At 47.9% G+C, this 25,529-nt stretch overlaps 1 long non-coding RNA gene across 2 annotated transcripts; it reads right to left on the bottom strand.

Annotated features, from left to right (window-relative positions):
• Positions 1-838: 838 nt before the first annotated feature.
• Positions 839-24,920, bottom strand: LOC136020192 (uncharacterized). 2 transcript variants are annotated; one of them, XR_010615239.1, is made up of 3 exons: positions 24,871-24,920; positions 2,393-2,559; positions 839-978 (listed from the first exon to the last, which is right to left on the bottom strand). It is a non-coding gene; the product is annotated as an uncharacterized LOC136020192 (long non-coding RNA). The 2 variants fall into 2 exon arrangements; XR_010615240.1 differs by lacking the exon at positions 24,871-24,920 and adding an exon at positions 2,822-2,879 and having other exon boundaries at positions 2,393-2,556.
• Between the last annotated feature and the right edge of the window lie 609 nt (positions 24,921-25,529).

Raw genomic sequence — 25,529 nt, forward strand, 5'->3', positions numbered from 1 at the left:
AGATTTAGAGCTGTGAAGCCTCATCCGATGGATGTGCATTTTCCCAGGCCAGAGTTAGACCCCTTTACCCCAGAAGGGAATGAGCCTTAAAATTCCCCCCTCCTCCACCAGCCGGCACATTTTTTTTGCCAGGAAAAAGCTTAAAGCTCCTAAAAAGTGAATCGAAAAGAGGAGGGAGACCACAGCAAAGCCACTGCCAACTGCCGGGTCCTCCAAACTCAATAGCCGGTTGTAATCTCTCTGTAAAGAAGAGCAGCAAAGGTCCCGCATGGTGCCATTCACACAACTGATTTATAGACCTGTGAGCTTCACCCCCAAGGAGCAGGAAGCCCAGATCCTCAGATCCTTCTCCCAGCAGCACGGAGCTGCCTGGCCTGGGATGAGCCCCCTGGGATCACCATGTTCCCGTCCTGACCTTCCAAAGCCAGGGTTCACATCCTCCAGACACCAAACCCTGCGCTGCAGTCAGCAGAAGTCTGTTGAACCCAAGATGTTGGAAATGAATCTTTGTTCTTCCCAGTGAAATGCTTTCCTGGAGACTTCCAAAGGCAAACAGCGGGTGAGGAGGGACGAGCTGCTGCGGGGGCTCAGGGCTGAAAACGGGGACACGCTGCTTTTCCTGCCCCAAAAAGCGTGGATCAGTTGTGCTGAGATACACAGAGCAAGGCAAAGGCAGGATGGGAAACCCCTCAGTGCCTGGCAGGTGGGCAGAGCTGCTGCGTTTGCCATTAGGGCAGCAGAGAGCTCAGGGAGAAAATCATCTCCCATGGAACATCATCTCCATCAAACCCCATGGGCAAATTCACTGTTTTTACCTACCATGCTGGTTTCCTTCCTCTCCATCTCTCCCTCCTGCTCCTGCTGCCCCCTCGTTCTTCTCCAGTGCATCCTTATTCATTAATCCCCTCCAGCAGGACTCTCTGTACTGACCCAGCCTTCAATTAGCTTCTGTGGATCTGCTTAAGAGCGGTTCAGCTGCTGCAAAGAAACATTCAAATACAGCAGGCTATGAGGCTGTGACAAACCTGCTTGTGAATGACCGCTGCTTTGCTTTGCACTTGTTTTACCCTCTGCTTTCAGACCAATGTTTAGTTTGAAATGGACTCTCTGCACACTCATACAAGTACTCAGGAATCAGTCACGTAGAAAATAGCACTTACACAAATAGACACATTTCAGAGTGAGCAAGAAGCAGAAATAACAGCCGCTCCACCGAAAGGGAGGCATCGCAAGATGTGCCCTAAGCCAAACGAAGAAATCTTCAGCAATAATAAACTTCTACTATGTAAAAAGCTTTTCCCCTATGAACAAATGTGGAGGCTGAAATTACTGAATCATTAAGACCAGGAATATTTATTACTTTATTCTGTGAGCTGCACTGAAAGAGCAGGAGAGATTCTAGAGAAAACCACCCTGCCACACGTCCAGGAATAGCTTCAGCAGAAATAATCAAGAGCATGGAATTAAAAGAGCTTTTGTATTTGCCTGCCATATTAAATGCCTAGTATCCTTATAATAGAATCATAGAACCATAGAACAGCCAGGGTTGGAAAGGACCTTAAGATCATCCAGTTCCAACCCCCTGCCGTGAGCAGGGACACCTCACGCTAAACCATGGCACCCAAGGCTCTGTCCAACCTGGCCTTGAACACTGCCAGGGATGGAGCATTCATGACTTCCTTGGGCAACCCATTCCAGTGCCTAATGGTATAAGCAATAATTCCCACTGTAAACAGTTATAGTGATGTCTGGTAAACCCCACATCCCTGCAACAGGCTGAATCTCCATTCCATTCCCAGCTGTGGTTAATGGTGAGTTCAGGTTGGATTTTTTCCCCACACCAGCCTCTATTCTCATTTTGCCAGACTGAGCAAAAGCCCTGAAAATAGCTCGTAGCATAGAAACACAGAATGGGTTGGGTTGGAAGGGACATTAAAGATCATCTGGTTCTGACCCCCTGCCATGGGCATCTTTGTTGTGCTCTTCATTTTACCCTCATGGCATTTATGAGACAGATGGCTGCTGTGTCAGGAGACACAGCCCTGCGCGGGAGCCTGAGCAGCTCCAGCACAAAAGGGGCTGAAGCAAATAAATAATCCAGATAAATGGAATCAGAATATCACAGGAAAATATTCCCTGGCAGCAGCAGCACTGACAGACAGAGGTTCATGCCTGGTTGGGATTCAGCGGAGCAGCCACTTAACTGGTGGGAAATGACCTTAACCATGAGCCGTCAATATGCTGGTATGAAATAGACCCCAACTCATCCCACATTCTCACTTTGTTCCCTGTTTTCACTATCAGTATTAATATCAAGGGAAAAGATTGCCCTTCTGTGCCATTTCAGGTCATTTTTGAACAACTTCTTCACCCCAAATGCTCCCACACTCGCCTTTTGGGTCTTCTTTCCATGTCCTATGTGTTAGCGACGTGGCAGATGCTCCTTCACACCACACTCTTGCTTTCACACATCAGCCTTGTAAAAAGATCCCGATAAAGATCACATAATCCTCTTCATTTCCCTTTGTAGACAGCTCCTTTTGATGTGTCCAGAGCCTGCTGAAAAAGGAAGAGAACTAATCCCGCTTGCCTCCGCCGCACACAGTGGGAAATTCATGGGATGTATGTTCCAGCTCTGCTCAAAACTGTGTCCAGAGTCCCTCTCTATGCGTAAAGTGTTATTATTATGTACAGTAAGATCCAGGTCAGCAATTGGAACAGAGGCAGGCAGCATGAGCTGTCTCTGAAACCTCAGAAGAGCCTGTCTGGCCATTGAGAGATGTGACACACGATGGAGATTCAGGATAAAAGGCAAGCCCACCTGAAGAAGCGTAGTATGGTTTGGGTTGGAAAGGACCTTCAGATCACTCGGTTCCAGCCCCGCTGCTGTGGGCAGGGGCATCTCACACTAGACCTCCAGTGATCCAGGGGAGCTGCCCTGAGTCAGCTCATGAGATTTAAAGGCACCGCATTATCTTGTCCTTGGGGGCCTTGGGGAGCCAAAAAAAGCAATTATACATAATATTCTCCTTCTTTTTCATATCACTGTGATGGAAGAAATATGTGCTTTATCTTCTCTGGTATAAACCAAACAACTCTCTTACCTCATCGTTTAAGCTTGTAATTATCTTGCCACAGTAGATACCTTGAGATAAATCTCTTTAAGAACACCTCTCCATTGCTGTTTCTCTCTCGTACGCTGACAGGCACACACACAAAACAACCCCACTGAAGACCATGAGCAGTGCTGTGGGGCCAAGCTGATATCCCCTCATCTGTTTCCTATTTTCCCCTCCTTCCCCCTGCCCCATATTGCAGATATATGATACAGTAAAATCAGAGAGCAGGAAGTGACACGAAGTAGCAAGTCAGCTTTCAGGGAATAATTCAGTGTCACTTAGTCATATTGTCCATACACAAGAAAGAAAAAAGACAGATAGAAAACAGCTCCCACAAGGCATTTCTAGCTCTCACATGTTCCCATTTTATTCCTTATCCTGCAATTTATCTTCTTGGTTTCAGCAAGCCAGCAGTGAAGTAGAAAACCCCTAAGAAATCTTATTCTGACATATCTTTCTGGGGAGTATTCACTTCCACGCATAGCCGCATAAGCCATGGAAAAGTCTGTGCCATCACTGGAGAGCAAAGCACTTGACAAGCAGAGCCTACAGACCTTAAAATGGATAAAAGTGAGTTTTTTCTGGCCTGCTTCATCTGATTTAAAGGTCTGATAGACGCCAAACGTCAGCGCAGTAATCTGCTGAGGTTGGCCGCAGGCCATTTTGAAATGCAGGAAGAGAGCAAACTTCGGGCTATCCCGAGCCAAATGACAACAGGCTGTTATTTTGGGATGCTAAGCTTTGAAATCTGAATTCATTTAGTTTATGATGATATATTGGAACTTCCTAGGGAAAAACAGGCAGATAGTCATTAACTGCAGTTAACCAGAACAGGCAGAAGAAACCATCGCCTGCCAAAGAGATGCACAAACTACATTATGTCAACAGACCATCTCGTAACTGGACATGCGTCGCCAGAAGGCTGCTTCTGTTAGCTCACAGACTAGGGATGGATGCAATTCAGCTCACTGAAAGCTTGACGGAACTCTGACTTAACACCAACCTCAACAAAACCCCGCTGTAGCTCAGCACAATCGTTTCTTCAGTGAGGTTTTAATCTGCTGCACCCAGCGTGACAAGGTGGTCATCACCTACGGACCGCAGCACACAGTCATCTCAATGAAGCAAAGGGAAAGAGACATTAGAGCATGGAAGTGCAAGCATGTTCCCTACAGTACATTTTCCAACACGCTGTCCGTATTTCTGGAGTAAACTCGAGGGTTTATACAAACCCTGTGGGATCTTGCAATTAGGAACGTATTAAAAGTGTTTAGAATCACAAAGTGCTGGGAAGACAAGAAACTGCTTGGAGAACAGCAGCGTATTTCTCAAGGCTGCCATGCCTTGTTGCATTCATGCCCTCATCAGCAGGAAGAGGTGCTGTATCTAAGAGGAAAAGAGAAATAGCCTCAAATTATAATTCATATTAAGAAACAATAGGAAGCTGTTTCACAGTGCATCACTTACATCCCACTTCTGTGAGGTTATACGAGTGCTGGGTGCATTTTCTGCTTAGTCCATTCATGAGACATCAGCCTCGTCAAGCACAAAGGTGAAGCAGGTACGTAAACCAGACAAAAGACCAAGCAAGCAGTAATAAAGTTTAGGAAAACTAGGTCCTAATAAGGAAAAGTCTCTGCTTTAAATGATGAAACAACAAATATCAATGACACTAGAGGGACATCTCACAACACACCCATTCATGTCTCAAGCCAGGCCACCACCAAGGAGGCACACGCCTCTCCTGCTATGCATCAGTCAAGCACTCGGACCCAGGAACCACCATCCTTGAAGCTGAGCAACCTCTCCTCATGCTTTTAGCTCAGACAGACATCTGCAGGGAGGGGAAAGCCAGCGCTGAGCCAGGGATGGGGAGATGGACTGGATGACCTGAGCTGTCAGCATGGATTAGATCCACTTGCACACTCCTGGATCACTTTCTGCTGGGTAAAGTTCAACATTATAGCTGCCTTGTTCCAAAAAGGATGCTTCTCCTTCTCCCATGTACCAGCTCTTCTACTGCCTCCACAGGCCCCAGCAGGAGAGGGGGACATGGGCACAGGCTGTGCTTGCCCCAGCTCTCCTGCACTGGCCACCTCCACACCGATACCCACAGGGCTGGACCATGATGGATACGAGAGCAAAACAACCCTATTCCACAGGCTCTCCTGCCTGGCATCACGCCGGCACCAGCAAAATACTTCCTTCGGCTTTGAGTCTCTGAGCACTGAAGGTGATTATATACCTCATCAAATCCTTCATATCTGGGTTTTACCTTTTCCTTCTGCTTCCTTGTGGCTAAAAAACTCAGAGACATCCCATTCACCACTGTCTGCTTTGGGAGGGATTCATGCCCAAGCAGAGCTTCACCCCGGCCTGTGACTCTGAAACATTTCTCTCTGCATACCTGCATACATGCAAACACAAACCCCATACAGACCCTTCTCAATAAGGTATTGCAAGGTCATCATCGCTGTGAGGAATTATAGAGGACATATGGCTTAATTTAGTTGCAGTGGTTTTCTAGTTCCAGCTGAGTAGATAACATGACAAGGCTAGTAATCGTTTATAAGAGGGAATGATTTAGTAATATAACCTACCGCCTTCCTTGATAAAGGGCCAGGCAGAGCTGGAACAGTTTGGATCCATTTCCTCGCCGCTGCTGAGAATGAATGTTGCAATATGTGTTAGGAGGGTTGAATGGAAAATAATTGCCTTCATTCTGCAAGCTCAATGTACAGACGTGTTCCTGGAGAAACCACTTCTGCAACCAGCCAGGTCCACGTAGCTGATTTTCCATAAAATAGAAGGAGCAGCATTTTCTACAGGTTTCAATCAAGTGTTTGAAACGGGCATGTGCTGTTTCATCCAGCAAAGCATATGCACATTTCTGAGGTTGTGATGCATGCAGGTTTATGGCCTTTTACAAGAGATACAGGTGTGGGAATAGGTTTAGTAGAGGATGTCTGAATATGCACCAGGACTTTGGCACGTCCAAGGCAAAGAGAAACTGGAGACAGGGATCTTTAATAGGAGACACAGCACATTGTAAAGCAAGTTATCTTGGGTCAAATCCAGGTCCTCTTGTTTAGATAAACTGACCTTTTGATTCCAGTGGCACTTCTCACTCAGGCAAGGTAAACAGAAACTCAGCTTTTATGGGAAGAATCAGGGAAGCGATTTCCTTAGTGTGATATAACAGGACTTTGTATTAGCATTAGCCCCAAGTGCCTGGAAATCTGGAATTCAAATGAAGTGAAACCCCACTACAAGTGAAGAGCTTCTTAAAACCCAACTTGTTTCCACCATTACTTTTATAAAAGCGGAGCTGCCAGCTACTGAGAAAGTGAATAAGTGATGCTGTGGCCTGGGAGGGTTCCAGCGGGATTAGTCTGGCAGTTGTAGCGCAATCAAGACGGGCTAATTTCTTCATTATTAGTTCTTAATTCTTCTGCGTCTGCTCTTCACAATGGTTTGGCACCATCCGCACCCGTCACTCTCTGACTCTGAAGCTGGCAAGCGGACACGTTTGCTCTCTTCTTTCATTCTAGCAGAGGGATGGGCTAATTCACACCAGGAGTCCTGAGACGCCGGGAGGAGCAGGAAGGCAGCGCTGCCTCGCTCCAAGTGCTGCAGGAGACATGCTTCGTCCACGAGCAGGAACAAACATTTATCAGACAGGCTTTCCAGTCATATGGTCCTAATCCCCGCGGCAATGTGAGACTCCCAGGATGAGGTCATGGCTGCTTAATCCCAAACTGTGCTTTTCTTCTAGAGGCCGGATCAGGTAGGTAGGAGATGGAGTGCGCTTCACCCTGCTTGGAGCTTGCTGAGAGCAAACCCCAGGGCTTTAGGGACATGATGTACAAATACACATCCATGAACACGCACAAAGACTTGCTCCAGAGCATGACAGGGCTGCCGGGGTACGATGTTCGATTTCCAGCACTTGTCGCGCTGAGTGTTCAGAACTTGTCAAAATGCAATTGGCAAACCCTTTCAAAGCCTCTTTAAGCGAAAACCCATCTCAAAAGTGAAGAAAAGAATAAGACAAAATGGGTTTTTAAGCTGATTACTGCTGGGAATACCTTTTTAGGTGGTTGCAGTAGCTTTGGCTTGCTCATTAGCCTTTCACTTGCTTTTGGTGATTTACACTTCAAAGTGAAGAACCAGGGAATTCCCTGGCTGTTTTCCTCCAGGGACTGTTTGGATCAGGAATTGTCCAAATTAGGAATTCTATCTGAATCCTACCAAGGTCTGAGCAAACAGATTAGCTCATGGCTCCTGGACAGACCCTTATTTTAGCCCGGATGGTACTTAAAAAAGACCATCTCAAAACCATGAGACATCCAACGGTGTATTTTAGGACTGCACATTAAATATGCAGACTGGCTGAATTCCTTCCATCTTCTCCTTACATAAAGAGAGGCATACCATGCATATGAGAATAGCACACAGTATTTGGAATATTAAGTACAACACCTTAAAATACGTTGCTCCTCAGTACACAATGTATAGGAACGAGTTCTCTGGAGCAGGGCTGAACCCAAGGAGAGAGCACAATCAATGCAGTGTGTGTTGCATTTACAGCTGGGAGGCTTCCCAAGCTTCAGACAAGATGAGATTTGGGTCACTCCCAGAAGAACCCAAGAGCCAAATAATCAAGGAGGTTGGAAAGTCAGGTTATGTCCTGAACCAGCCTTTGGCTTTGTTAATGTCAGGTTGAGTCATTTCTAAGTGCAACTAATGCGGAGCAGCCCATTTAGCTGCAGCCAAGTGATTCCTGAGAGGGGAGCTCAGGTCTCCTACAGCCCAGGTGAGCCCCAACACCAAACACTGGGTTTGGTTTTGGGAAATCTCTCTCTGAACAGTTTCTTTCCAGAAGTCTTGAGGTTTACACCACACCAGAATGAAACCAGCCAGTAAAACCTCTGTGTTTCTGGGTCTCTCCCCCATACCTGCAGCAGTGGGAGGACTCCCTCATTTGTCTCAGGTCAGTGATGCAGTCAGCTTGAGTTGTGCTGTTGAGCAGATGCACAAGGTTCTGGGGCAAAGGCAGGGTCAGAGGCTGAGCCTCAAAGGTACTGAGCAGATCTGGATGAGGGTTTGCATCGGGTGGTGGTTTAGGGTTTAGTTAAAGCTCTGCTCACCACCTCCCCAGGACGAGCATCGCTGAACCCCAGATGCTCAGTCCAACAGGGGAAGGTGGCCAGGGAGCCCCCATCACCCTGCAGGAGCCCAGACCCTGCAGGGCTCAGTGTGTTTTGCTTTCAGCACATTGCAGTCATCTCTGATAAATAAGAAGGGAAAGGCAAGAGAGAGTGGTTGATGCTGCAGAGCCGCTTGTTTTACCTTCCCTGAGCAGGTCCTTTATTTCACATGTGGCAAGAATCAGATCTTCGGTTTTCTTTCCTCCTTCTACCTCGTTCCCTTTGACTCCATCAGCCAGGGAGATTAGCGGTGTCACAGGAACTAGACCTTTCTGCTAAATCCCTTCCAGATGTCCACAGCCACAAACATGTCAGTCCTTGACATGAGCCTAATGACAAGTTGCTCCCTGTTCATTAGCGCTGGCTACTGTTTCCCAGCCGAAAGGCTTCATCTTCCCCCCTCTGAAAACAGGTTTTGCAGGGAGGGTTTCTTCTTCCTCACCCAGAATCAAGGCTGAGATCTGATGGACTATGAGGAGCTCCCCATCCCAATTGCCATCGAGAGCTGCTCTCAGCTCGTCCAGCACTAACAACAGAAAACCGGGCATAAAGCATCATATTAGGATCTGCAAAGAGACAAGCGCCAGGCCTGGATGCAGCCAGTGGGGTTGGACAAATCCCAGGCCATGAGGTTCTCCAACAGCTTGGTGGCATCAAAAAGTGCTTTTTCTGTGTTGGCTTTGCCAGCCACAAGGAGCCAGGTATGAGCTCAAGCAGATGCCAAGGTCAGGATGGCTTTGGAAAAAAGAAGCAGGTATAAGGGCTTTCTGGAAGCAGTTCAGGGTGGAAGAGATGGAAACCATCTGGCTACTTCTTTCTCCTAAGCAAGGAGAGCCAGGTGGTTACGTTCCTGTCTTGCTAATGGAGAAGGCCAGAAGCTGATGGAGAAGGTCAAGGGGCTCTCTGAAGCACAGGATGCAACAGGATTTTGGCTCCTGGAAGCCAGGTCCTTTCCTTTCTGCTTGCCCAAAGACACGGTCATGGTTTTCTCAACCTGTTGCAATACATTAAATGTTCCACCCTTCTTCAAGTGCATTTTGATCAGTCTGGGATTGCTGTGTTGGATTTGTCTTATATCCCCACATCCTCAGGAGGTACTTCTCCAAGCAAAAAGTGTCCTCAGGAAAATCCGTACTATCCACTGTGGAGGTTCCTGATGTTTCTATTTCCCCTTCATTCATCTCAGTTAATAGATAGAATTCAAGTGCAGCTGGCCAGGAAAGGCTGTTTCTTCCATGGAAAGTGCCAGTCTCCTTGCTGGGATGGGCAGCGGCAGGGACTGATGCAACATCCTTCGCCATGCTCCCAACCACACCACTGCAGGGAAATGATATTCAGCAGCTCATCCCACCTTGGCACAGAGACTGCAGTGCATCGCCAAGCCAGAACTTGTGCTGAAGTCTCTGAGAGCTGCTCTTTTAATGTAGCTGCTTATTAACATGGCCCTACTTGGGAAGATTTCTTCCTTTATCCTTTGAACTATGAAAACCATTTCAAAACTTGATCCACGGGAAGGCTGGGCATCGTGTCAGCTTTAAGAAGCTGAAAATAGTGATGGGTTCTTTGCAGTGAGCAGAAAAACCCGCTTGGAGTCTGTCATTTGAATTTATGAATGTAACATCTGCTCTTTTGACAGGATTTTCTTGATTTAAACTTGTGGTTTCTGCACACAGTTTCCATTAAAATTGATGCAAGTCATCTGGGCAAATCTCTCCCAGGTTGACAAGATGAAAGGTTCAACTCCTGGAGCCTTATTCCTTGTTTAAGGGTTCAGCACTGACCTGTGCAGCATCCATCCCACAGCCTGGGTGGAAGCCTTCCATCCCTCTCAGTGGGACCCTCTGTTAGCAGGCACAAGGTGCCTGATCTGGACACCCAAACCACTGAGGAAGGTTAGCAAGCACCTTTAGGAGCTGAGCTCCAGAGCACAGCCTCAGGACAAGCACCAGGTGTTTGCTAGATAAACCAGAAAGTCAGACCTTGCTCACCTTTCTATGCTGCAGAGCTTGTGGGTTAAGATGCCTGGTGTGAAGCCAGCAGCAGCATTGCTTCTATGGCAATGTGTCATTTATGGGTGAAGCAGAAAAGAGAGCAACTCAGCAGAACTCCCAAACAAGGAGCTTTGGTTGCAAACCAACACAAATACATGCTGTAAAAGAGCATACAGGTGTCCCCTCAGAGCCATTAGCACCTCATTTAAAGTCAAACCCACCCGTTTCACATCCCAGCCGCCTGAAATGCAGCTGGAGGCTGAATCCTGCCCAGATTCAGGTCATCCATGTGGACCCTCCATGGCCAGCCCAGGGGAGTATTGGCTGTGTGCGACAGCAGGACCACAAGCACTGGCTCAGCTCATTGCCTCTCACGCAGTTCCCAGTGATGGTTGATTTCCCTTTTCTCCCCCACTATCACATCATTGAGAGGACCACAGGCTCTCTCCAAAACAAGACCTGTCTCTCCTTTGCAGCACCCGTTAACACACATTCACTGGGCACTCGGAAGTAAGGCGCTTCATGTTTTCCCTAAGGGAATTTGGAGAAATCCAAAGAAGAGGAATAAGGCTTCCAGAGCCTTCTTCCTCTTCTCCCCCGACCGGGGAGATGGTTTGCTTCTCCAACCCACAGCCCTGCCCCGTGCTCCCTCTTCCCTTCCTCAATGCCCTGGGGGATGCTTCTCATGGAAATTGTTCCTTACAGCAAATGGACATCAAGGAAATCCCATTAAAAGCCCCTGAACTTGCAATGTTGGGATCGCCCCGGGGTAATATAACAGCACTTTTCCCTTCCCTTGAGCCTTGTGCATCCCCAAGCCTGCACCCACCCAAACCTGGCACCGAATATCCCCCAGTCTCTCTACACCTCAAGCTGCCGCCTCCTCCTCCCTTCCTGCTGATGGAGAGCAAATACCTGATTGCAACCCAGTGCTGTCCTGAGGCGCAGACAAGTGTGGTGGAAAACACGAGTGTAACCTTATTCCTTCCCCACAGAGGGGAAAAAAAACCATCCAGTTCTTTTCCAGTAAATGATACAGTCGGTCCAGAAAACACAGCACGCTCCAGGCATTGGCTTCAGTTTTGGGAGCGAGATGGGATGGAAGAACAGAAAACCAGAGTGAAAAATGAGATAGGTGAAACCAGGGAGCAGAGCTCTCAGTAAAGGCTTTGCTTTGACACTTGCAACAGTGGTTATTCATTTTCCAGTAACTTTATACTGCTCTTAACCAAAGCAGTCAGTGCAAAAGAATGGCATGCGAGCAGTTGAGGATTTATGTGACGTGTTTGTATCAGAGCACCCATGTGTGGGGAGACAGGGACTGCTCATCACCAGGAATGCCAGCCCTGGGGCAGGTCCTGACCACAGCCCCCCGGTTTGAAGCACATCTTATTACCTGCTGAGGACTGAAAACAGGGCTAAAAACCTCCACGGAGTAAATGGCTTGGAGTCCTTGGCTGTAGTAGCAGTAGCCTGATGTGCCCATATGTCCTGATGGGTGGATTAATGAATAAATCCATTACATGACTGACAATTGTTATTGTTTAAGGATGATAAATTAAATAAAAGTATTTTTTCCTTAAACTTTGGAAGGCTCTAAGTAGCCTAAAGGAAGAAATGGGGATGTGTGGCAATACTGATCTTACAAAGAGGATAGATCCAATGCCATAGAAGTGACTGAATTTAAACTAAAAATTAGAAAGGGAAGCAATGTCCATACCTACCATGGGCTATTTCATAGAACCATAGAATGGTTTGGGTTGGAAGTGACCTTAAGGCTCCTCCAGTCCCAACCCCTGCCACGGGCAGGGACCCCTTCCCCTGGAGCAGCTTGCTCCAAGCCCCTGTGTCCAACCTGGCCTTGAGCACTGCCAGGGATGGGGCAGCCATAGCTTCTCTGGGCACCCTGTGCCAGCGCCTCAGCACCCTCACAGGGAAGAGCTTCTGCCTAAGAGCTCATCTCAGTCTCCCCTCAGGCAGGTTCAAGCCATTCCCTTTGTCCCTGCAGGCCCTTGTCCAAAGCCCCTCTCCAGGTTTCTGGGGAGATTTTCTGTAGATTTCTTTCTCGCTGCTCTGGCTTCCCCGCTGTCCTTCAGCTCTCTTGCCTTTTACATAGCACACAGTGCACTATTGTCTCATAAAAGCCTTAGTTCAGCAAATGAGAAACACATTGTGGAGTCTGACATAATTGCAGGCCATGATTCATCCACATCCCGGTACCTACAGTAGGCTCCTTGCTGCTGTCGAGGGCTGCTTCTCATTCCCAGCCGCTGGAGGAGGCGAGGGGACCCGAAGCAGCAGCTCTGGGTATTACGTATGGGGGAGATGAAATCATCGTGGTTAACATGAACAGTGAGAGGAGAGAGAGGGGAAAATATCACAACTGCTCATTGCCAGGCAATATCTATAGTTAACCTATTACATCAAATTGTCACCTGCAAGCATAAGCCAAGCTGTTGATGGCAGCTGAGTACCTGGCCCAAGCGCTGCCCTAGACCCTCGGGCATCTTTACTGAGGACTTTTCATTTTCACAGTTAGGATTTAACTTTCCCGTTTTGCCTGCCCACTGGGAGAAGCCTGGCACTGACATTAGTCCCCAGTGCTATTGCCTCAGGTTCTGCTTAGGCTATAAAAAGCAGAAAAGGAGGAAGAAAAAGTCCTTTCCATGTAAAGGAAGCAAGGGAAAGAAAGGTAGAGTGAGGAGAAGCAAACCCGAAAGTGTAGAAATAGTGGAATCTGGTCTGCAAGAATATTTCCTGCTGTGTCCCAGCTCAGACTGCTCTTTCTTCCAGGGGCTATCAGGTCATTTTCAGAATAGAATAGAATAGAATAGAATAGAATAGAATAGGGTTGGAAAGGACCTCAAGATCATCCAGTTCCAAGCCCCCTGCCATGGGCAGGGACACCTCACACTAAACCATCCCACCCAAGGCTTCATCCCACCTGGCCTTGAACACCGCCAGGGATGGAGCACTCACAGCCTCCCTGGGCAACCCATTCCAGTGCCTCACCACCCTCACAGGGAAGAATTTCCTCCTTAGATCCAATCTAAACTTCCCCTGTTTCAGTTTGAACCCGTTACCCCTTGTCCCTGATGAAGAGTCCCTCCCCAGCATCCCTATAGGCCCCCTTCAGGTACTGGAAGACTGCTCTGAGGTCCCCACGCAGCCTTCTCTTCTCCAGGCTGAATACAAAGCAAACAAAGAGGCTCATGTGAGAAACTTGAGCTAATCGTGTAAATCTTGCAAGCTCTTCAATAATTGGAGACCTTCAATGGTATTACACAAAGAGAAATGATTCTATATAGTCCAAAGCTGATCCATGCTCCTGCTAAGTACCTCAGTCCCGGGTGACTTTAGGAATAAAGAAATATTGTCTATAAATTTCTCCATGAGCCTTTCATATAGAAAAAATAAGGGTATTTGGTTTTGAAGATCAAATGGGGCTGCTGTTTTCTTCTTGTTTTATTGCACCAGTAAGCTAATGGAGGAATTTGGGCAACCAGTGGTTAGTGCACTGTAAGAAATACATTTGTTGGCATTAGGGTAATAAGCAGGATTTTTGACCAGTGCTAATGTCTTATCCTTTCATATATATACACACACAGATATCCATCTGCGTTGGCGATATGTTGCTATAAATCACGTGAAAACGTCGAGCAGATGTTCCGTGGTAGCCGGGATCATCGTGCCTTGGTTGCGCTTTCAGGGGAAGCGACCCACGGCGAGCTCAGAACATGCCTCAGGTATAGAGTAACGGCGCTACTTGAAAGGAGTATTTATGCGTGAGGCCAGCCTAGTTTGCACAAACACGAGAGGTGACTTGTCTTCACAGTCTGCCTTCCGATGACTCAGACTGTGTACAGCCGCTTTCATTAGAGGAATATTTTCCAGCCACTGGGGGTTTGTAATTGGCTGTACAGCCAGGGGACAGGCTTCCCCAGCCGTTTCCCCACCCCATACACAGGGGTAGAACCATGGCTGTGTTTGTAACGCTGCTGGACCCAGAAGATAAAAGGCCAGAATAGATTGTGTTAAGAACGAGTGGTCAGAAAGTGGTTTAAAACTCTCTGCTTGCGGTGGGGAACTGCACGCTGGGCGGAAACTACTCCTATTTATCCCCACTGTGCCCAAGCCAAGAGGTTTGTGTATCTGCATCCTAAAAAGGCAGCCTGAAGATCAAAATAGCTGTTCGCTGGAAGAAATGGCTTTAAATTATGCTTGATTGCCCATATTTCTAAGGACAATACAGGGACTGCTGCAGAGATGTATCACTTTACCATCCGTGTTTCTCTACAGCAAAGGTTATAGGGGCTAAAATAAAACTCTATGTATAGCAATTTATAAGAAACTAAGGATTAATGGAGCAATATCCTCGGCAGTACCACATAAAATAGAGAAACAAATGCACCTTTCAGTAGCATCAGAGAGAATGCAGCACAAAACCATTTCAGAAACACCAATAGCTCTTATAAGCAGCATTTCTTAGATTGTTCCAGTCTAGACACAATCTACCACCACAGCTCCCACGTTTGAAAAACGACCAAAACGCCACAACTGGGTGTTAGTGAGGAACAGAGCACAACAGGAGAGCAACAGAGAGAGGAACAGGGCACAACAGGAGAGCAACACAGAGAGGAACAGGGCACAACAGGAGAGCAACGGAGAGAGGAACAGGGCACAACAGGAGAGCAACACAGAGAGGAACAGGGCACAACAGGAGAGCAACGGAGAGCTCAAATACAAAGATTTATGTAGAGAAAGGGTTGTTCCAGCTGTGATGGGCAAAGGGGTCACACACACACACACACCCCCAGTCCCCTGCATGATGATTTGCCCCTTGACAGCACTTCCAGCAACTTTTCCCCTGTATTTGGGTGCCTTCCCTCAGAGCATGTGAATATGGGGATGCCAAGAGCACACTCATGTCAGTTGGGGAGGGGTAGAGGGATGCCCATCACGCTGGTACCCACAGAGCAAGAAGAGGCCATTGCCCTGCAGCAGGACCACAAACGCCACGTGGGAGACAGTGCAACACCCTGCAAATACTTTCCACGTTTCGGAGCAGACAGTCAGCGATGAATGAAAGACTGGAGAGTTCACCATGTGTACATGCTTTATAAAGAAATAAATACAACCCCACTAGTTTCTATGCCGCGCTTGCCAAGGGGCAGCTCTAATTCATCCCCCTTGGCCACCTCTGTTGAATTTTCCTCCCTACAATTTGCTAAACAGCTGGATTTCCATGGTTACCACCGCTCGCTACTGATAGGTCTCAAGCACACTGCACATTCTTGCTGGGGAGACGCAGACACAGGGTCATTCCTGCACGACTGCTTGGAAGAGCACGCTGCAGCCGAGCGTGTGCTGGTCCCTGCTGAGGGCACAAAGGTGAGCATAGGGACTAACCCGGGTGAGAGGTGATGGATGCTTCATCCTGGCTTCTCCTCGTTCTGGGGCAAAGACATCACATAGCCACTCCCCACGGCTTTAAATGTTTCTTACATTCATATAATTCCAGACTGGTTTGGGTCAGAAGAGACCTCAAAGCAAATCCAGTTCCAACCCCTGCCATGCGCAGGGACACCTTCCACTAGAGCAGCTTGCTCCAAGCCCCGTCCAACCTGGCCTTGAGCACTGCCAGGGATGGGGCAGGGATTTGGCATGTACCGCAGGATTGGGCCATGGAAGCCCCTGGATCCCTTCTTCTGTCCCTGCCCCTTGTACATGCACCAGCCAAGGAATCCGCATGGCTTGGTGTGGCCAACCCCCAACATCCAAATCTTTCCTCCACACACTCCCCTTTTTATTTGGCACACGTAGGCATAAACATGCACACACATATAACACTGGGGATGGGTTAATAGAAGGGAATTGCCATGTTAAACTTAGACTTCAAGAAACCCCAACAATGCAATTAATTTCCACCAAGAAATCATATATTTTCCTACTTTTGATGTTTAACAAACTAATTTCAATCAAGAGGTGGTATAATTTCCTGCTTTTGAAGTCTAATGAGTAAATTGCACGGAAACCTCCATAAGGCACAGAACTCATTAATAAATGTATAGTCCCTTTGTCCAAGACTTCCAACTTTAAATCAAACGCACAACAACCAGATGTTTTTCACATTACTGCATTTCCAGCTTTTACTGGAAGTGATCTCATCATACATACTTAACGTAGGTGTCCAACTGTGCATGTTATTCGTATCACGAATCAGACCTCGAAGCTGTAGGACACTGTGTGGTAACCACAGCTATAGTTTAAAGTGGATAAAATCTATGCTCGGCTTGCCATGGGGATACAAAGGAGACCAAAGTGGATGCAATATGCTGCTTTTGACGAGTGTCAGAAGTGAGGAAATTATATCATTCAACCATTTGAACTTATTGTTAGGAAACACTGAGCCACTGCTGCTGGGAAAGATCTTGGATTTAGCCAATCTAGTAAATCAAAGAGTTTCTCTGTTTCGCTTTGAAGTAGGAAATGAACTGCAAATGCAAAAGATTGAGACCAGGACAGAGGTAGAGCTGAAATGAGATGTACGTTTTCCTCAGAGAACCCAAATGAAGGTTTACTTGCAGGGAGAGGTGGAGTAATATTTCAATAGGAAAACATTGCTTCATCGTACCTGAAGAATACACATACAGTTAGGTTAGGATCTGAACCTCCTGCTAGGAAGCACGGAGAGAAACTTCCTTCCCCAGAGGGATGGTGCGCACAGGATGCAGCGCTTGCACATCACCACTTCAGCTTGCTTTGGTCATTAAGGAAATACCCACTACGGACTCTAACCTATGAGTACTAATTAGTCACCTATTAATTACCAGCAAGAGCTGCCTGAAGCTTACTCAGGACTGCTGACCATCAGAGCTGAGCAGTGGGCAGCCTTTTGGCCAGAGCAAGCTCACACCTGCAGTTCATTGCAGAAGAGCTCTAGCAACTCCCTCCTCTTCCCCCCCCCCCTCCATGGCTGCATAAGGTTTTGAGTTTACTCATGGCTGTAACAAACCTCACAGGAAGGTTTCTCAGCGGCTTTCGTAGTCTTTTTGGTTCCTTCTTCCATTGGAAATACTGTAGGAGCTCAAATCACAGAGAGCATCTCATGGTCATTTGCTGAAACAGAGATGCTGGGACCCTCACCCACCGCAGCTCTGCTCTGAACCAAGGGGTCAGGGGAGGTGAAAAAGAAGGGATAAGTGTTTGAGAAATGGGTGAAATGATCTCGTCTTGCCCTCTGCATCAGTTCATCCCAACCTGCCCTGACACCATCCTCCTACAGGGATCACAGCACAAGTAGTGGGAAGCAGCAATACTGACCAGCATCTGGCTGGTTTCCTCTTTCAGAGATATGGGAAGTTCACCACCCAGTTTCTCATCCCATTCATTGGGAAGGAAAGGAGGAAGCAGAAATGAAAAAAGCCTCATTTTCTCTTTCTATGAGGAGGACAAGGAGCTGCTGAATTTGTGCCTCTTGCTTATTGTCTGAACCCTATTGTCTGAACCCAACACATCTGGGCAGGTTCAGTGGAAGCCAAGCCCTGGTGTAACAACAAGGCAGGCAGTAACACAAAGAAGTGTCACAATTCAGTGAGGGAATTCTCTCCTTCTAGAGAAATAATGGGCTTTCCAAACAGATGATCATACCCTTTAGTGATGTCTAGAGACAGCTCAAATTAAATAGATAAATCAGACAGCCAAGAGCAGGACAGTGCATACACCCAGGCCTGAGCTGATGTCCTTGGCATAGCCTTAAGTGGGAGCAGGAGGTCTGAATATGGGAGCTGAATTGCTCAGTGCAGATCCCGCAGGAATTAGATCACTTTTTGGCCCTCATTGGATAAGTGCACATGGCTGTTAGAGCCGCCGAGGCGATGAGGGGTGCTCAGCCTGGGTGCAGCCAGCACGCAGCATCACCAAGGTCTTGGCTCTCTCTCCCTTTGCAAAAGGAATAAATCTGGTGCATTGCTCAACACAGTCACTGATATCCCATCAATAATCTTTGCAAGACCTGCAGCTCATTAAAAAGAGAATATAGACTTGACTTGGGAGGCTGAATCCAATTAGGCTGCACTGAGTTGCGATGTTCCAGGTCTTAAAAAGACCGTGAAAGCCCGATCGCATTTGAGATATACAGTTGACATTGCTGGATGCTTGCAAAGAGCAGGGTTTGCAAAGCCTTAGATCATTTTTGCAGCAGCCTTCATTATCCTCATGCCAATTCCTGTCAATCATAACTGGCACTATAAAATGAATAAATCCCCATACCTCTGCAAAGAGATCGGGAACCTTATGGAGACTTGGCACTTGTGTCGTGCTGCTCACCAGCGGGTGAACTTGGCACAACAGCTCATTGCTATGGGAATAACAAGGCCTTGATCAACTCAGCCTTCAGCATCAAGCCCTGGGCTGTAATCTAGTGAAATTATCCTCTCCTCTCCTCGCTGGGTGTCAGCATATAAAGGTGCATTGAGGCTGCCCAACTCACACCAGTGCTGCTCCTGCCTGCTGGCTTTTTGCAGGACCAGTGCTGGGTTTGTTGTTGGGTTTTGCTTAAAATAACCCCCCAAACCCAGACTTTGCTGGCCAAAGCGACTGCTTGGGCCCTGGCAACTCTCCATCACTGCTTGGCTGACCTCTGTGGCAGAGAAATTGTTCACAACTGGTTGATATAAGGATCATAACCAAGTGACTTCTGAACCCAGTCCTACAAAGGAGGGCTTTGTAACTGTGGTGTCAGGTTCCTCCTGCCCAACTATTGTTATTCCAGGGGAAAAAGCTCATGTCAGTCAATACAAAGGAAGCAGCCACTGAGCAGTGGGAGAAGTTTTGTACTTGATTTCAAGGAGAGCTCATTTTGCACAGTGCAAAGAACCTAAAGATTGAGGTGATCCACCAGGGTTATGTTCTCCAATGGCATCTGTGATACCAAGCACTTGTAACATGGGGAAAGCAGCATCCTGCCCTTGCTACAAACACTGGGAAGAGGACACCCCAAAAACCGTTACCAAATGTTAACAAACAGCACATATAAAATTCAATATAAAAAGACACTTATAAACCACCCATTCGTTGCACATTGACAACTTTTCATGCAGTTGCTTATCAGAGTGTTTTCTGAAGGAGCTCTAATTCTGCTCTATTTTTCTCCAAAACTGAGTAGTTTTTGATGGCGGCATTAAACAATTTCAGTTTTCAGGCAGCAAAAGGGCCCTGCGATCCCTTTTTCCCTTCAAAACCAAAGAGAAGAGAGGGATGAGGGCATCCTTTCCCCAAAAGCCAGCTCTGCAGATGTAAAAGTCCACTGCACCCTCTGCCGGCCACTGCCGAAGGACTCATTTAGACAAGCTGTTCCCATTACATTGTCTTATGCAGGAGAAATCAGTTTTTCCTGAAGGTGTCTTGCCAATTGTACAGCACAGGTGAAACCACAGCAAGGCTCAAAGCAGCTCTCACCCCCCAGTTAGAGATGAGCGGTGGTGCAAATTGTGCTCTGGGTACCAAGAATGACAAATCTGGCATCAGCCTCAACTAGGAGTGAGTGCGCAGCCGAATTCGCTCCCAGCAATAATTAAACGTTGTTTAGCCTAGGCATCCAAAGCAGCTCAGGGACAGCCTTGCAGCAGCATCCAGGAGCAAAAAGGGGAGATGGATGCAATATGCTGGTACGGGTCAGAAAGGCCAGAGAGCGGCCAAGCACCTCTTGCTGCTCTATGTGCAGCCACCAGTCAGCCCAAATGGGCATCCTCCCCCCGCACCAGGTTTTGGGGATCCACAGGCCTGTGTGAGCTGGACTCAGCCCCCATCTCTTGGTGGGACATGTTGTACTTCTGAAGGGCAATGGGGCGAAACAGAGAGGCATCATCCAGCTCCTGAGCTGGACAACCACGGCCTGAGATTAAGCGGCTTTCCATAACAAACCATTAGCCCGTGAAGCTCTGCAGAAGCACATGTCCCCCATTTCACAATGCAACCGACTATGCAAAGCTGTGTGTCTAAAAAGGACCTTGCAAACAAGTAGGAATTCCTCCACCAGAGCTGCAGGAGCGGGCAGGCTACCTGCAGACACTTGATTGCTTCTTAAAAGGCAAAAGAAAGCTTCCCTCGTTGCAAAGCAACAAATCCGAGGGAGGATTTAATTAACCCCATGCACCAACGGAAGGAAATGCTTAGCAGGAAAGGCTGTTTTCCAAGAGAAGCCATACAGGAAAGTTATCAGCAACCAGGCAATAAAATATAAGGGCAGGGATTTAATGGTGCAAAGAGGAGTTATTTACAAGCCCTCTCTCAATAGCGCAGTGCGGTTATCAAACCTGAGCTACGTGCCCAGCAGCAGGGGGGCTGATGCTGCGGGAAGTGGGATTTAAGGTATCACACCTCAAAAAGGGGCACCCTGGCTGTGCTCATCTCAACTCTGAGGGTTGGGTTTGGGCAGAGGAAGGGCAGAGAGGCTGCTTCACCTCGTTTAAGCACATGGTTAATTTCCCGAATCAGGACCGTAGGCTTCAGGAGGGGTTTTACTTGACCCAGAGTCAGCAACTTTTTCCACCAACACTAAAAATACCTCTGAATGAGCCGTGGAAATACGATAGCTCGAACACTGAGCAGTACTTTGGGCTAGACAGTGGTTTATAATTATATGGTTTCCGTTCAGAGACCTGCCAAGAGACCATTCCCACACAGTCTTTATTTTGGTGAGGGCAGGGTAAGGGGGAGAGGTGGCATCTCCTTTGCCTATCAGCAAAACTGGCCTCAAGCCTCCACCGCAGTTTCTGCCTGCAGTGCTATAAAACGCAACAACAGCTCTTCTTACAGGGTAAAAGAAGATCCGCTGGACACAAAGGAGTAACAATCACCGCTACATCTGTACCACTTATCTTGTAGTCATCTTTATGTGCTTTCATACTTAAAGATCCACTGCACTGCAGTTCTCCCTGCTGGTAATGCCAAAGTACTGAGGAGCTGTCTGTGGGTTGATCCTGGGTACCTGCACACACCAGTTTATCCCACTTGTGAGTGCTCCATCCCTGGCAGTGCTCAAGGCCAGGTTGGATGAAGCCTTGGGTCGCTGACATGGACAGTGGGATTGAGTGCGCCCTCAGCAAGTTTGCCAATGACACCAAGCTGTGTGGTCCGGTTGATACGCTGGAAGGAAGGGATGCCATCCAGAGGGACCTTGACACGCTTGTGAGGTGGCTGATGCCAACCTTATGAAGTTCAACCACGACAAGTGCAAGGTCCTACACCTGGGTCGGAGCAACCCCAGGCACAGCTACAGACTGGGCAAAGAAGAGATTCAGAGCGGCCCTGCAGAGAAGGACTTGGGGGTGCTGGTCGATGAGAAAATGAACATGAGCCAGCTTCAGTGTGCGCTCGCAGCCCAGAAACCAACCGGATCCTGGGCTGCATCAAAAGGAGCGTGACCAGCAGGGTGAAGGAGGTGATCCTGCCCCTCTACTCTGCTCTTGTGAGACCTCACCTGGAGCATTGTGTGCAGTTCTGGTGTCCTCAACATAAAAAGGACATGGAACTGCTGGAACAAGTCCAGAGGAGGCCACGAGGATGATCAGGGGACTGGAGCACCTCCCGTATGAAGACAGGCTGAGGAAGTTGGGGCTGTTCAGCCTGGAGAAGAGAAGGCTGCGTGGAGACCTCAGAGCAGCCTTCCAGTACCTGAAGGGGGCCTATAGGGATGCTGGGGAGGGACTCTTCATCAGGGACTGCAGTGACAGGACAAGGGGTAACGGGTTCAAACTGGAACAGGGGAAGTTTAGATTGGATCTAAGGAGGAAATTCTTTCCTGTGAGGGTGGTGAGGCACTGGAATGGGTTGCCCAGGGAGGTTGTGAGTGCTCCATCCCTGGCAGTGTTCAAGGCCAGGTTGGATGAAGCCTTGGGTGGGATGGTTTAGTGTGAGGTGTCCCTGCCCATGGCAGGGGGGTTGGAACTGGATGATCTTAAGGTCCTTTCCAACCCTAACTATTCTATGATTCTATGATTCTATGAGCATCCCCATGAAACCCACCGCAGGGCTGGGCTTCCCTTCATGACAGAAGGAGCAGTACAGGTGGTAAATATACACACACGGAGACATTTTATCTCTATCTATATACACAGATATAAAGACGCAGGGAGATAAGGACAGGCTGCTTGGTAGGACCATATTCACCTGCTTTCCATCAGAGAGCAGTGGCATTTTCACCATCCCCTGCACAGTCCAGTTCATCTTGCGAACACCTTTATGCTCTGGAGGGTGATCACTGCCCTCCCCTGGTTCTCAGGTGTTCGAAGCCAAAACCCGGCTGGCACCAGGTTTCCATGGGTTTCTCCACGATGATTCCAGCTGTGCCAAGATGAGCTCTTGTTCAATGGGGTTTCTTTTGGAAGAAAAAACATCCCAAAATACTCCCAAGCCCAGCAAAAGGACAGAAGCAGAGACAACTGTTAGAGAATACAGAGAGTGACCACTGCCCTGGAGCATGAGGAGCATCCTGGGGGCAACACACTGCATCAGGAAGGAAGGGACATGGGGCTGTGCGGTTCATCCCGACGCTGACAGGGACCTAGGAATCCAAAGGAATTCCTTTCTGCACAAGCAAACAGGCAGCTTTGCCCAGTAAACCGCAGGGTTTCAGGCTAAAAATGGGCTAAATTAAAGGCTGGGTGCAGAGTGACACAGAGGAGCACCTTGCGGGACAGCTCTCCATCAGCTCGGGAAGCGCTGGGAGACGAGTGTGTGCTCATGATTGCACGCAGCATCTTCAGTTGCTCACGTTGGCTAATAAAAGTCCGCTACGTGTTTCCACAGATTGAAGCAAGGCTTTCTGAGGAACCGCAAAACCCTGCTTTTCCACAGCCTGAATGTTTCTAAACTTTCCCCCCCCATGAAACTCTGCAATGAAGTCTCTAAATTACACTCATTACTTACAGTGGGTTTCATTACCAGCCGTTCCCCCAGTGCCCATTACACCAGCTGGGTGCTGCACTTCAGGAATCCATTACATGCTAACAACAAAAACGTTTCCTCTTAAAATAAATAGAAAGAATAATGTAAAAAAGGAACTTTTGGTGATAAACTGGTTCCTATTTCTTTAAAAGTCTGGGATGTTATCGGAGAAGGGGATGGAGATGGAAAAGCTGCTTTTGGGGTCTAGAATGCCCTGTTCTTCCAATGTATTTGTTCTTGATAAGCATAATGAACAGAAGCAATAAGTTGTCATCCACACAAACAGCTTTTTAACTAATTCAAGCCCTGGTTTATGCACTCAGCAGTCTCTGTGGGTACAGTCAAAGCAAGCCAGCATAGCAAGAGGAAAGCGTGCTGGCACATGGGGTTACAGTTCATCCCCTCCTCGAATGGCTCATGTGTGGCATTTGCTACCATCAACAACAAAAGAGAAGAAAACCAAGATGCTTGCAGTCAACATCTGCAGTACCGTGCCTCAGGGCTCACTTCCTTGAATTTCATGTTAGAAATTTAAGTAGGATCTTGCAAAAGCTGGATGCTTCCAAAACCTGACATTTCAGTACCCCAACTGCACTCTCTTCTTCACTGCAACCTACCTGTACCCAGGGATTTCACTCTATTTGAATCTGAAGGCTTTTAAAGCATATTTAGGTGTCTCAGGTTGTAGTAACTGGTTTGTAGAATCCCAGGCTGGTTTGTGTTGAAAGGGACCTTAAAGCTCATCCAGTTCCAACCCCGTGCTATGGGCAGGGACCCCTTGCACTGGAGCAGCTTGCTCCATGCCCCTGTGTCCAACCTGGCCTTGAGCACTGCCAGGGATGGGGCAGCCACAACTGACTAGAAGAATTAAACAGAAGAGCATGAGAAGCTCCTGCTGTGTTTATGTGTTGGGTAATTCTGGTGAAGCAAAAACGAGCACAAGCTGTGAGTTGCAGCATACCTGGGTTAGCAAAAGCTCAAATTTGAGGGGGTGGGAGGGAGGAGAAAAAGCACTTTTTGCCTAAGTCAGTTAGGAATTCAGAGCCTTTAGAGGACTGCCAGCAGACTCAGTTATGCCTTGGTAAAACAGAAAGGAAACTATTACAGATATTACAGCTATTTGCATCCCTTCCATAACAGGGGAGGGGAAAAAAACCCTTACATTGCAGAGTGACAAGCTGAGTCAAACACTTCCTCTTTAATGAAAACTTTATTAGATCCCAGCATGGTTACAAGTTTGGAAATTGCTTTTAGGGAGTTTGATGAGTTTGGGAGCTAGGATTTAAGTCATTGTCTTTTCAATTTCATCTCATTCAAACCACATTTAATTCGATTGTGCTGCGGCGCTTACTTGCATTTTACCATTTTGCTACTTACTCATCCCTCTGCAAGGAAGACCTCCCCTAACCCCAGCATCATTCCTAAACACAGCACAACAGGTATCTGTAAGCCACAAGATATCCTCAAAGCTGCAGTGTTTGGGGTGGGTTTGTGGGGTTTAGCCCCCTCCAGACATTCACACTGCCTAAAGCACGCATTGTACTTCTGAGTGGTTTCCAGCACCATGGGAGATGAGGAAAAGCTCTCCCCTGCCTCACTTACCTCCCATACAGTTTGCCCAAGGAAGAAGCCCTTCATCACGTGCATCAAACTCTGCCCTTGGCTTTTCTCCCCTTGTCCTGCTTTAACTCCTTCACCTGCCATCAATGCCAAATCAAGCAACTGCAAATTGTGGCCACCTTTCTTCTGCCAAGGAAATAAACCCACCCTTGGCTACAGCCGGCAGCAAGCAAAACGTGAAGTAAGTGGCAGGCCACGTGCATTGCTTCAGTCCTTGGGCTGCTGTTCAGTTACAGAACAAGGCTGCAAACCCCGTGAAATGCAGCGTGGTGGGAACACCTCTGAGGGTGCTGAGGCGCTGGCACAGGGTGCCCAGAGAAGCTGTGGCTGCCCCATCCCTGGCAGTGCTCAAGGCCAGGTTGGACACAGGGGCTTAGAGCAAGCTGCTCCAGTGGAAGGGGTCCCTGCCCGGGGCAGGGGTCGGAGCTGGATGAGCTTTAAGGTCCCTTCCAGCCCAAACCAGGCTGGGATTCTACGACAAAGATGAGGTCTGAATCCTGTGGAACAGAACTGCTCTTGGTTCTCCTTTGGGATGTGAAACCAGTGTTCACCCATCTAGTGCCAGCACAGGCACAGCATCCTGCCTGAGAGCCCTGACCCAAAGCTGTATCTAACTTGGGTTCCCAGCTTTTAATTGCGCA

The sequence above is a fragment of the Lathamus discolor genome, chromosome 10, assembly GCF_037157495.1.
Source record: "Lathamus discolor isolate bLatDis1 chromosome 10, bLatDis1.hap1, whole genome shotgun sequence".
In the NCBI taxonomy this organism is placed as follows: Eukaryota; Metazoa; Chordata; class Aves; order Psittaciformes; family Psittacidae; genus Lathamus; species Lathamus discolor.